A 12,902-nucleotide genomic window follows, 5' to 3' on the forward strand; every position below is an offset into this window, starting at 1 on the left:
CAGAGGGATACAAAAGTTGGTCCCACGATACGACAAGTGTCTCAATTCTGATGGTGGCTATGTTGAAAAAATAGCTGAAACATTGCTGTACCTATTGCCAATAAATGTTTTCCTTAAAGTGTGTGTTCTTTTAAAAAAATAGGGAAACTTACTTTCTGGATGCGCCTCGTAAAAAACAGTTGTTCTGGTCCGCCTTCCATTAGATCAGAGCATCCGTTTTGTATCGGTATGTCTGTAACCGCTTGAGCTATACTATGTACTTGTAAACTCCATTCAGTTACGTTGCCAAGCGTCTAATATTTTAAACTTTAATGATTCATTAAATATGGCAATTATAAGAAAATTGTGAGGACATTTTTCTTCCTTATGACATGAATAATCATCAGTTAAAATAATGACACTTATACCCCATACACCCTGTAGCTTTTTTTAGCACAAAGTTCCGCAGTCTAATTATAAAATCTGAAATACTTCAAAATATGAACTGACATGAATTGCGTGATATTTAAAATAATTAGTTAAACTGATTAGTGATCTAAAGAATGTCATATGGAAGGGATTTCTTTCTTTCATCGACCCCTTACATACTTCTCGCCTACTGAGAGTAGGCACCGCTTTTCATCAACCTGCTTTATTCTAGTTCTAATCAACTTACCATATCGCTAATCATGGAGATCCCGTTCTGTCCCATAGCTCGCAGACTGTCCCCAGGGGCTACGCCCGGAGTCCTTGTGTTGGATCGGAGAGCCTTTGATAATGATGACGTCCCGCCCCCTGCCAAATTAATACGAGGATTTACAATTAAAATTGGGCGGCACGGGCCGACTTAATTAGCTGCGAAAATCGGCGTAAATAAAACACCTTTATTAAGACAAATAACAGTGCTATCGCATTTCATAGCCAGCCCTGTAGAGGGCGTGACAGAGCTCGTGAATGCAATGAATTGTAATCACCTTCATTCCCAGATGATCAAGTCATTGCCAACAGTGGATACCCGTACTAAAAGATCGATAAATTAAGGAGAGAGGCTGGTATTTTTTAAAACATTTTTCCTATTTGGTGTAAAATATTAATTTTTTTTCGGAATATGTATGATAAGACTTTTCTGTCTTAAATTTTAACGTACCTTGTTTACATGTTTCGACCTATTTATGGGTCATCTTCAGAACTGGTCGTTGTTGGTCTTGGCGCCTCTTGTTTCCTGTGAGGGTGCGTTCGTAGTGTAGAGTCAAAGAGTGTATGTCTTTTGAAATTGAGTTGTGTGTTGAGAATACCGTTGGGGTGTGTTTTCGTGTGTCTGTATATTTCATATTGTTCTAGTGTGTTAGTTTCTGGCTTTTTGGTTGGAAGTGTAGTATTTCCATGTCTGTGTTATCTCTGTAGGTGTGGTTGGCATTTGTGATGCGTTGTGCATATGTGGAGGTGTTTTGTAATTTTGTTATGACTGTGATGTGTTCTTTGTAACGTGTTTGAAATGATCTGCCTGTCTGTCCTACGTAGAAGCCATTATTATTATTATTATTATTATTATTATTATTATTATTATTATTATTATTATCAGTATCATTATTATCATTATTATTATTATTATTATTATTATTATTATTATTATTTCTTACCAATGTTTATTATTGTCACACTAATATTATTTATCCAATTTTCATTATTTACTTTCATGTTCTTTTATGGTCTAGATATTAATGTAATAAGTACGTAACCAATTGTATTCAATCAGAATTAGAGTCTGGCTGGGCGGAAGAGAAGGCCTGCTGGCCTTAGCTCTGCCAGATTAAATAAATAAATAATTATTATTATCTTTGAAGAAAAACATTGCACATGTTCGTGACTTTTAGGCTTCCCTGTAGAATAATTTATCATGATGTAGCACAAATATTTAAGTATTTAATATAGCATGAAATGTTAAGAATATTATGTGAGCTTCAAGTGGAATGTTCTCGAGGAAAAATATTGTCCCTTGTTGACTAATGTAGACAAAAGGTGAAGTTAATAGTCAAGCGAGTCAGTGAATAGTAGAAACAGCGTTTCTCAGCACGTGCTTAATTTGACAGCTGCTATGTGTCTTCTTCCATAAAATAATATAAGCATAGGGTTTACTTTAAACGTTAGCTTCAATCTCTTCTGCACAGCATGCCGTCCATTGTTACAGAATGAAATAAGTTTGCCTACATCTTTTGGTTGTACATTGTTCGTCATATAGAATAATGCAATTAATATTACTCTAGCGCTGGGCTTATTAATTTTGTAGGTTATAATAGTTTCAGTTTGTACTTTCTAGTCTTTCTTCATTTATCTAAGAAGAGATGGGCTTAAGTCCATGTAAACTGAGGAAGTAATTGATGAACAATCTACAGGTGGATTTTTAGCTTTGAAAATGTCACGCACATAGCTTAGGTATTTACCTAATGATTAGGGATTTTAAAAATTGAATTTTATACACGGAAAATGGAAATCCCGTAGTCCAGAATTAAGTGAAATATATTCGCGAAATTGGTATAAATTCACAAAATTAGTTCATAATCACAATATAAAAAAACAGGTATCTCCCCTTTATGTCTATGTGCACTGGAAGACTGAAAAATTCTGTATAAAAATTTAGTGTATTAAGCAGTGCTCAAACGCACGTTCGCAGCGCCACTATGCAGCCACTAGTGGCGCTCCTAAGTGGCCTTGTCTGTTGTATTTTCTGTGGAGGTTTAAAGATCTGTGGAGTTCGATGGGAACTTTCTGCAGGAGCTGATTAAGAGTCACATTGTGTAGTATCTTGCCTGGAAGTCCCTGGTAAATATCGCTAGTTCTAACTGATAAGCAGAGACCGAAAGTTTAGACATTATGAATCATTAAAATAGGCAGGCAAAAAGGCATCATAAATAGCTAAAATAGGCAGGCAAAAAGGCATTATAAATAATGGAAACAGATTTTCGACTCGATGTTGCAATTACTGTTGGAAACAAAGAAATCTTCTTCCCAGTAGCCTTGGAAAGTGCATTTTTGTGTTTGGTTGTACTGATATGTTGCGATATGAAATATTTAGCTATAAAAAAGTCGCGACGTTGTTATTCCCGGCGTGACTCCTCCTCTTTGCTTACGTCTTAGGAAGTCAAGGCTCTATAAAGTCTAGGTAGGTAGTATCATTCGCCATTTTTGTTCTTTCGTTGCCGAGCTACCAGACGAGGGATCTATTTGCCACACCGTTAAACATTATCATGTCGTAGCTCCTATGATAATAAATCAAACGCACTGTAATTCAGCAAATAACGTCCTCGTGTGCTTTCTGCAAACGCCAACGAAAGAGCCAAAATGGCGGGCGATTATATATTAAGTATTTATCCAACCTTAGGAAATGCTTAACATCTTCATCAGCGAATCACAAGATGCACACGTTTAAATGTAGCCGACCTGCAACGTCATTGGCTGCTGGAAATTAGAGCGACGGGACTATAGCTACGACAACGTTGCAATGAAAACTGGAAGAAATATAACCGTTAAAAATAACGTTAGACCCGCACTCATTGTTGCCTTGTCAAATAAACACAAGCGATAATTAAAACGCTTACTGTTATACATTTTTGCACGGCAGCACTCATTGTTGCAAAGAGAATATGAACTGACTGAAACGTGATAATATATTATCGCCGCGCTCTCATGGTTAACATGTCGGCATCATACAATAACTGCGGTGTGCTTTTAAAATATAATTTTGCCGGCCGATTGTTCCTCTGTAGGTTTCACTCTAAGCGTCACGTTGTCACGTCTACTTCCTCGATAAGAATGAGCACTAGTTTGTTATATTGCTAAATGGCTATTATTATTATTATTATTATTATTATTATTATTATTATTATTATTACTTACTTACTGGCTTTTAAGGAACCCGGAGGTTCATTGCCGCCCTCACATAAGCCCGCCATTGGTCCCTAACCTGAGCAAGATTAATCCAGTCTCTACCATCAAATCCCACCTCCCTCAAATCCATTTTAATATTATCTTCTCATCTACGTCTCGGCTCCCCAAAGGTCTTTTCCCCTCTGGCCTCCCAACTAACACTCTATATGCATTTCTGGATTCGCCCATACGTGCTACATGCCCTGCCCATCTCAAACGTCTGGATTTAATGTTCCTAATTATGTCAGGTGAAGGATACAATGCGTGCAGATTATTATTATTATTATTATTATTATTATTATTATTATTATTATTATTATTGTTGTTGTTGTTGTTGTTATTTGATATACGAATACGTTGACATTCTTAACTCTTAATAATAACTCTTTAATAATAATTTTTATTCACATACCTTAATGTTCGTCCTCAGCACAAGACATTGCAATCTCGGTTTTAGTCCACGTGGATTAGACAAGTAGGTGTCATTTAATAATGGAAGCAGCTTATTGGTTGCAATATTGAAATTGAGGCGAGTGATTGGAGCGGCGACATAAGAAATTGAAAACAATAATGCAATTAAATTTCGAAGACCTGCCGAATGTTATGCACGAGGCCGCTCAAAGTCCTGTCGAATGTTAAGGGGAGGCAGAGGTGAAATTTTCGAACAAAACTGAAGAAAAAATGAAAATTTGGTTTTTTCCATTTTTATTATTTTAATTTTGATATTCCGGTGTTAGTTTTTGATTTTGTGTCCTTAAAAATATGAAATTAAAACCAAGATAACTGTATTACTATATTATTCCCATAATATACTAATACTTATCATTATTTATATACCTTCTCTGAACATATAAATAAAAAGATATATTGAAAATTTCTTACAATATGGCGCATGGGGAATTTTATATCAAACGATATAAAGTTTTATAAAATTATTAATATTTACAGAACTATTGTACTTAGAAAGTTGAAACTTGGTATGTCCATTACTAATAACACACTTTGTATCCATGATCAATTTAAAACAAATCGGATAAATTTTGTGGATTTTGAAATATTCACCTCTGCCTCCCCTTAACCATGAGGGCGCGGCGATAATACAATCGGTGAAGTCACTTCCATTGTAGCGGTTATAGAAATAAATTAAAACATACCTGTAGGCAGTTTTTAATAATATATTAATAAACATAGATAAATAATCAAATAAAGGCAAAAAAGCATTTATTTTGTAAATTAGGCATTTATATTAAAAAAGGCAGGAAAGGGCAACATAAAACTGTGATGTTTCAATCACAAAGGTACAATTCGTACAGATTTACTTTCAAAATGAAGATAGATTTAACACATTTAAAAAGGCATTCTGCCGAAGTCCCGGTCTCTGCTGATAAGTAAATCTCGTGGGCAGGTTTAAATATCCCGCGCTGTCCACTACCAAAATAATGGCTGCTTCTTGAGCTGATTAGAGGTTTGGATGGTGGCATTCTGTCCCCCGTTCCCTGGTGCTGCGTAGCGAACTACGAACTGGTGGAAACGAGTTTGTGCATTGGGAAGGCGCACTGTTTTCTTAATTTCTTCACCTGTTTTCTGTTAGGCTTCCCAGAAGACTGAGTCACTATAGGACTTCTGCTTCGTCTCCATCTTTGGTCGTGTCGATTGCGAAATTACGTGTATTTTTAAAACCGGGGCGGTCCATGACCCTGGGGAACGGATGTCATAATTAATTGACGCCAGTAAAACTGCGGCGACTTCCGGCCATCTTCACCAAGTGCCTCGCAAGACTTTATGGACCTCGCTGGCGAGAAACAAAAAAGCGCATAAACCGACCGGCGACGCGTTGAGAGAATAAAAAAGTGCGGTTATGTGTGGCCTTGCGCCTGCAGACAGTGAACAATGACGACTCGTCGTGGAGTCTGACAGCTGGCGAGCTCGGCTCACGGCTTTTCTTCGAAGGGACCAGTGTTCGAACTCTGGGAGACACGTTGATGTTTCTGTGGGTAACTATGTAAGTCGCTGTGGCTGAAGTATGTACTGTATTCGGCTACAAATCCAACATACCCCGGTTCGAGCCTTGACAGAAATGTGAATTTATCTCCATTTTAGAGTGTCTGGTCCTCATCCTACGTCTCCTTCTGACACGGTGGTGCTGCGCCATGTTGACGGTAAATCACAAGATTGTTCATACATTCATTCATTCATTCATTCATTTATTATGTTCCATAGATTTTACATGAGCAATGAAGCTTTAATATGTGGAACAAGTCAAAATTTTACAATATTACAATTACAATTTTTACAAATTTTTACAATATTTTACAATTTTTATAGTTTTACAATTTAGTAATTTTCTACCATTTTTTACAATATTTTGGCGAGATGTAGTGACATGAGGTGAGATCCGAGGATTCGCCAAAAGATTACCCGGCATTTGCCTTTTGGTTGGGGAAAACCTCGGAAAAACCCAACCAGGTAATCAAATCAAAGGGGTGAAATGAAGTGATGCCGAGGACTCGCCATAGACCGTCCGGCTTCAGTCCCACGGCTGCGGAAAGCCTCGGAAGAAACCATTCAATGAGACCAAAGGGGGATCCAACCCAAGCCCGAACGCATCTCCGGATCAGCAGCCCGGCGAGTCTGCCGACTGAGCTACATCGATGGCTCTACTGAAATCACAAGAGAAGAAAGAAACCTAAAGGCGGATTTTGAAAACGATACTATTGACAGAAGTTCTCAAACTGTGGCACGTGTACTCCCAGTGTTATGCGGAAATTTGGTGGGTGGTACACCTTTAAATTTAAGGGGCGAGATAAATCTTTCGCTGATATAATTTGACTATATTTTATTTTTTTTTCTCAGAATCTTTTTTTAAATAAAAAAAATGAAATATTTATAGTGACAATGAAACATTTTTATTTTTAGGTATGCAGTGGTTATAAAATTGTTTCTCTTTTTGTAGTAAATATATAGGAAAACTAATAACTAATGGTTTTCTAAATATGCCGCTGATCTTGCAAAGAAAATTTCAAACATTTTATTGAAAAATTGAGTGAAACATTTCGTTTTGAAATTAGCAAATTTTTGTTGATAACCCAGAATCTAATTGACTCCCAAAAATGAAACTTCACCACATACACCGTGATTATGTGTTCAAAAAAATCAAGAACGTACCTTGAAAAATGTAGAAAATAGAAATATCACCCATCACCTCTCTTAAGTAACAGATTTATTAAATATTAGGCCTAATGAACTCTTTCTCAGATAAAGGTAACTAGGCTATAGTCCCGTCGCTCTAATTTCCGGCAGCCAATCGTGTTCCAGGTAGGCTACATTTAAACGTGTGCGTCTTGTAATTGGCTGATGAAGACGGTATTCATTTCTTAAGGCTCAATAAATACTTAATATAATCGCCCGCCATTTTGGCTCTTTCGTTGGCGTTCGCAGAAAGCACACAAGGGCGATATTTACCGCTCAATTATTTGCTGAATTACAGTGCATTTGATTTATTATCATAGGAGCTACGACATGATAATGTTTAACGGTGTGGCAAATAGATTCCTCGTCTGGTAACTCGGCAACGAAAGAACAAAAATGGCGAACGATACTACCTACCTAGACTTTATAGACCCTTGACTTCCTAAGACGTAAGCAAAGAGGAGGAGTCACGCCGGGAATAACAGCGTCGCGACTATAGGGCTGAAACTATATCTCCAGGTCCGTCATTACTCTTGGGGAGGGGTAATTATTGTGGTTAATTGCGATAGACAGGAACGGGGATAGATCCAAATATCTTTGGTTAGCAACTTTCCATACGAAGAGACAAACGTCGATCTACCCGCACGACGTACGTAAATTGAAAGTATTAAATCCAGACCACTTAGGAAATCTGCTGACTTAGACGTCAAGAACTCGGCATTGAAAACCAATCAACGAACCATGAGGGACCGGATTCAGGAGAAAGACAGATATTGGAATTTAATATGTGGACGAACGTCATTAATGAACTGCTGGAAGTAACAGGACCTCCGGCTAACTTTCATTCAAAAGGAAGTCATATTATCGTCCTTATTAAATTATTAATTCATCTGCGAATCGATCCGTATCAACATGTAAGTTATATCATCGAGGACGTCTACGAGATAAATGGAACAGATTAGAATATATTTTAATCCTTGACGACAAGTTTCATAGTTTTTACTAGTGTACAAAAATAGTTCTAACTGTTAAATCTGAGCGGCAAAGGGCAGGAACTCGTGGAATGGCTGGCAGATATCTCATGGTCACTCCGCGTCGTCAAATTTAAAACCGAAGCACGTGCTGACAGAATGAGATACGTGCTGAGAGATAGCAATTCTGAAGTATTCACTCTAAAGTCTGGTGGAGTACATACTCTTGAAGTACCCAGCCGATCATCCGCAGAACGCATCGGTAAAGATGGTAGATTTTCGCAATCAAGAAATGTGTTAAAATACTGTCAAAAGAAGTAATTTTATGTTTAAAAGCATGTTATTTAGTCAACTGTCCGCAGACAGGTCTGAACCTCACAAGTGATACCAAGAAGGTAACACTTATGAGGCAACTAGGCCAGGAGATAATGGGCAACTAGGCCAGTTCCTTTCCCCCTCCATTGCATACATCGCCGATTAGCTACATATTACACTAATCAGACTTAAGATGCATACAAACAATTGTTCTTCCTCTGACACATATATCCTGCCTGATAATAGATGTACATATCACCCACAACCTCAATCAGACGACCTTGGGAGTGATAGAGATATATATTTTTTTTCGGATGTTGTATGTGTGTATTTATTCAAACTGCAAATGGGTAAATACCCGATGGCAGTGGTAACTAATTACACTCAGTAATGACAATTAATAATACTGTACACATAATTAATAAAAAATACAATTAATAATAATACTACTCATAATAATAATTAATACTTATAATAATTATTAGTAATAGTAACAAGGAGCATCCTAAATTAAATGAAGCACGATCACTTAATAGTACATTATGCAACGAGCCTATAATGGTAGTAATTAAGACGCGAGTATGTTTATGAAACGAGCGCAAGCGAGTTTCATAATTTTCATACGAGCGTCTTAATTACCATTATAGGCAAGTTTCATACGACTTTTTATGCTCGACCATATTTCTAACTTGAAATTATTCATAAGTATTCATGTTATTCTTATGTGACTGGGGAGCGGAACTGACCTTGTGCAATCTCGTAAATTGTGAGATGTGCGCAGATGCGAAAGTATTGATTTTTTCCGAGGAACAAATGTCATTGACCTTGATATAATCTAGAAAGTAAAATGAACATTAATCTTGATATAACCTTGAAATTGATTTAAACATTGAAAAACGAGATGACAAATTGAATTTATTTGAATATTACTTACAATTAACGCTAATTATTATAGTAACAGAACATAACCTTCTGCGACAGTATTGGATTTCCAGCCTCCGTGACGTTTCGCTAGTTGTCTTTCGATTGCATATCCGAGAATAATCTATACTTGCGCTTTCATATTGCTACAATGGCGTTTTCTGATTGTTGGAAGACCTGAACTTTAATGAATAGGTGTACTTTAATGTGGTCCATGAAAGGGCTGCTACCAGGTGTATAATTACTACATTTCGGCATGGTCGAGCATAAAATAACATTTTTAGTAAATCTAATTTGTATCTTAACCCTAAGTTCGAACTAAAACCCACGAGTATGATATGTTCATACATGCACAAGTACTTTTCAGCACTACACTCATTTCGCTGTCAACTCACTCACTGCACTGGAACTACGACACATTTCACTGATTCTATCCTGATTTTACTAAGACTTCAAAAATATTTCACTGTTCAAATACTTTGCACTACCACTATAAACTATGAAACTTCACTGACACAAACACACTTCACAACACACTTTATTAACACTGACACAACACACTTCTTCACTGATACAATACTTCAAATAACAAAACATCAATTACACTCTTTAAATAGTGTGTATAATATATTACTGTCTATTAGTAATGTCCTTAAGCCTATTTTTAAATGCATTTTTGGTTACTGGTAAAGTCTTTAGGAAGTCTGCAGGTAAAGCATTCCAGTCCCTAATAGTACGATTGAGAAAAGAAAACTTTCCAGTGTCCGTCCTCTGTCTTCTTCCCCTCAATTTATGTGAATGGTCGTTCCTTGAAGAGTAATTTGGCGGCTGCAACCTATTTTTATTTCTATCCAGGCAGGCTCACCTCTGTATGTTTTGAACAGTGCGCATAATCGAATTCGCGTTCTCCTGTCCGTGAGTGTGTCCCATTTTAATGGTGAATCATTACGACAACGCTTGAGAGCCCGTTTTTGAATCTTTTCCAATGTCTTAATATGTTCTAATCTGTAAGGATCCCAACATGCAGCGCTATATTCCATTACTGGACGAACTAGTAACTTATATTCAATCTCTTTGGATTTACACTATAGACAAGTGGTACTCCAGTTTTAAAATTACTAGGCATGTTGAAGGACACAAACATCGTGGCTCTAGCAATGATGAGTTTTCACAATTGAACACTCTTTCAAATTTAAGTATCATAATATAGAGGTGCCATTTGTAATTTCAAAGGAGTGGATGAAAGGGTGAGGGGGTGAAACTTAGTTAAAATGCAATTAACACTGGTTTTAAATTTTCCTGTCAATATCTAAATTGATCTGTTTTTGATTTAAATTAAATTGGCTATAATTGAAATAAATAGTTAATTTTTTTTCTTCCACCATGTTAATAATGACAAAAGAAGTGCTTATACAAATTTTGGCCACTCGACCGCAATTACGAGGCCGTCCAGAATGTGATTTTCTCTGAGGCCGTTTACAGAAAAAAGTACAATTGCATGGAAATATTTATTGAAACAAATGCAGCAATTGTTACGCTATTTGTCAACATATCCCCCTCGGAATTGAGAGATTTGTCATACCGTGAGATCAATTTTCGCATCCTTGTGTCGTAGAAGTCAACGGTCTGGGATCAGCGTTTGACAGCCGTCTGCATCTCTCTGTCGATCCCATGATATGACAAATGTCTCAACTCCGGTGGAGAATATGTTGAAACATAGCTCAACAATTGAGGGCTTTGCCGGAAGAAAGGCGGATAGACCTATACGCCCTTCTTCGGGAAAACGGTTTAAAATGTAGTGATAATTATAGTAGCGAAATTTTGTTTTGATTGTACTGTACAGACCTGCAGGACAGGGCTGCGTGCGTGTATAACATTTTATTCAGGTGCGTTTTAAAATCTTAGATTGCATGTATCTCAATTCGCCATATTGACGTATACGCCCTTTTTCCGGCAAACCCCTCAATTGTTGTGTCTGTTCCAATAATTTTTTTCCAATGAAATTGTGTTTTCTTTCTGTTAAGGGCCTATGGCGAAGTTATTTTACGGCCCTCGTAATTGCGGTCAATTGGCCAAAATTTGTACGACTATAAGCACTTCTTTTCACATTATTAACATGGTGAAAGAAAAAAAAATTAACTTTTTATATGCCCCCATCAGAATGTTTGGTTGTGAGCATATTCTACATACAAAGTTGTGCCAGACTTCCTCGAACCCGTATAAGCGGACGTTGCATAATATGGACGTTATATTGGTGAATTATGAAATCTGTCGACCAAAACACGTGGACTTCAAAAGTATGAACATTAAATACAGTGGCCAAAAAATGTGAGGACATAAATGTGTAATTATAATTGGACGTTGTGTCTGTAGTCTATGTGTCTTGGAACTCTTTATTTCTATATTGTTTTCTTTATCACCATAATAATAATAATAATAATAATAATAATAATAATAATAACCATAATAATAATAATAGTAATAATAATAATGATAATAATAATAATAATAATTCTTTATTTATACTGGCAAAGTTAAGGCCATAGGGCCTTCTCTTACACTCTACCAGGTCACAAAGTATACAATCAGTGAAAAATTTAACAAAAAGTTAAAGAACAGAATAATAACATATTAAAAAAAATAATGATAATAGCATAATAAATCGACACTAAACAACGTGAAAATAATACCATAATAGAAAAAAAGAAAGTAAAAAACATTGAAATATAGTAAAAGCAATTCATTTAGTACAAATAGTTAATATGAAAAACTTAAGGAAGAATATTACAAAATGGAATGTAATAAAATAATAAAAAAAGAAAAGAAATACGAAAATTAAATAAAATTCACAATAAAAAGGGTATGATAATAAATTCATCTGGTGATCAAGTGAACAAAAAGGGGAAAGGAAGAAAAAAGATAGGGTAAACTGGGGTCTGTTGGACAGTCGGGCATGTTGGACACTCTGTACTTTAACGTGTTACCTCGCCACTTGTGGGCACCACATTGTGCTAGAAGTCATTGACGGAAGTAGCCACGAGTAGTCACAAGTGGCGGGGTAACACGTTAAAGTACAAAGTGTTCAACATGCCCGACTGTCCAACAGACCGTAATATACCCTATATATTTTTGCAAAACTATCGCAGAGAAAAGGGCTTATAACTGAAAGGAATCAGAATTGAAAAAATGCAATTTTAGTTTATTTTTGAAACTAGACAATGTCCAACAGTCTCTGACCATACAATCTGTTATGAATATGATTGTTAAAGGAAGAATAGGGCCTAATCGTACTTTGAACTAAAAATCTCCAGTCGGCCTACATATATGATACCGAAACTACATCTTATGGTAGGAAATTTGACACGGTTCAGCAAACCATACACGTGCGTGTAGACGCCAGGAATGACCCGAGGAAAACCGGGGAAGTGTCTAGCACCAGGTCATTCATTCCTCGCGGAAACAAGAGAAATAGAGAGCTGTTAATTGCTGCGCCGAATTCCCGGTAGGACGCGATAAGTTTCTAATTTGCATAAGGAAACGCGCGATGCGTGCGGTGAAAAAATGCAGGCATTAGCACTACAACCTTCGCAGCGGCGTCACGCG

At 36.6% G+C, this 12,902-nt stretch overlaps 1 long non-coding RNA gene across 1 annotated transcript in view; it reads left to right on the plus strand.

Moving 5' to 3' along the window:
* LOC138700469 (uncharacterized) overlaps positions 1-12,902 on the plus strand; it is a 941,569-nt gene that overhangs the window by 888,142 nt on the left and 40,525 nt on the right. The gene's annotated exons all lie outside the window — the stretch shown is intronic.

Source organism: Periplaneta americana, chromosome 5 (genome assembly GCF_040183065.1).
Source record: "Periplaneta americana isolate PAMFEO1 chromosome 5, P.americana_PAMFEO1_priV1, whole genome shotgun sequence".
Lineage (NCBI taxonomy): Eukaryota > Metazoa > Arthropoda > Insecta > Blattodea > Blattidae > Periplaneta > Periplaneta americana.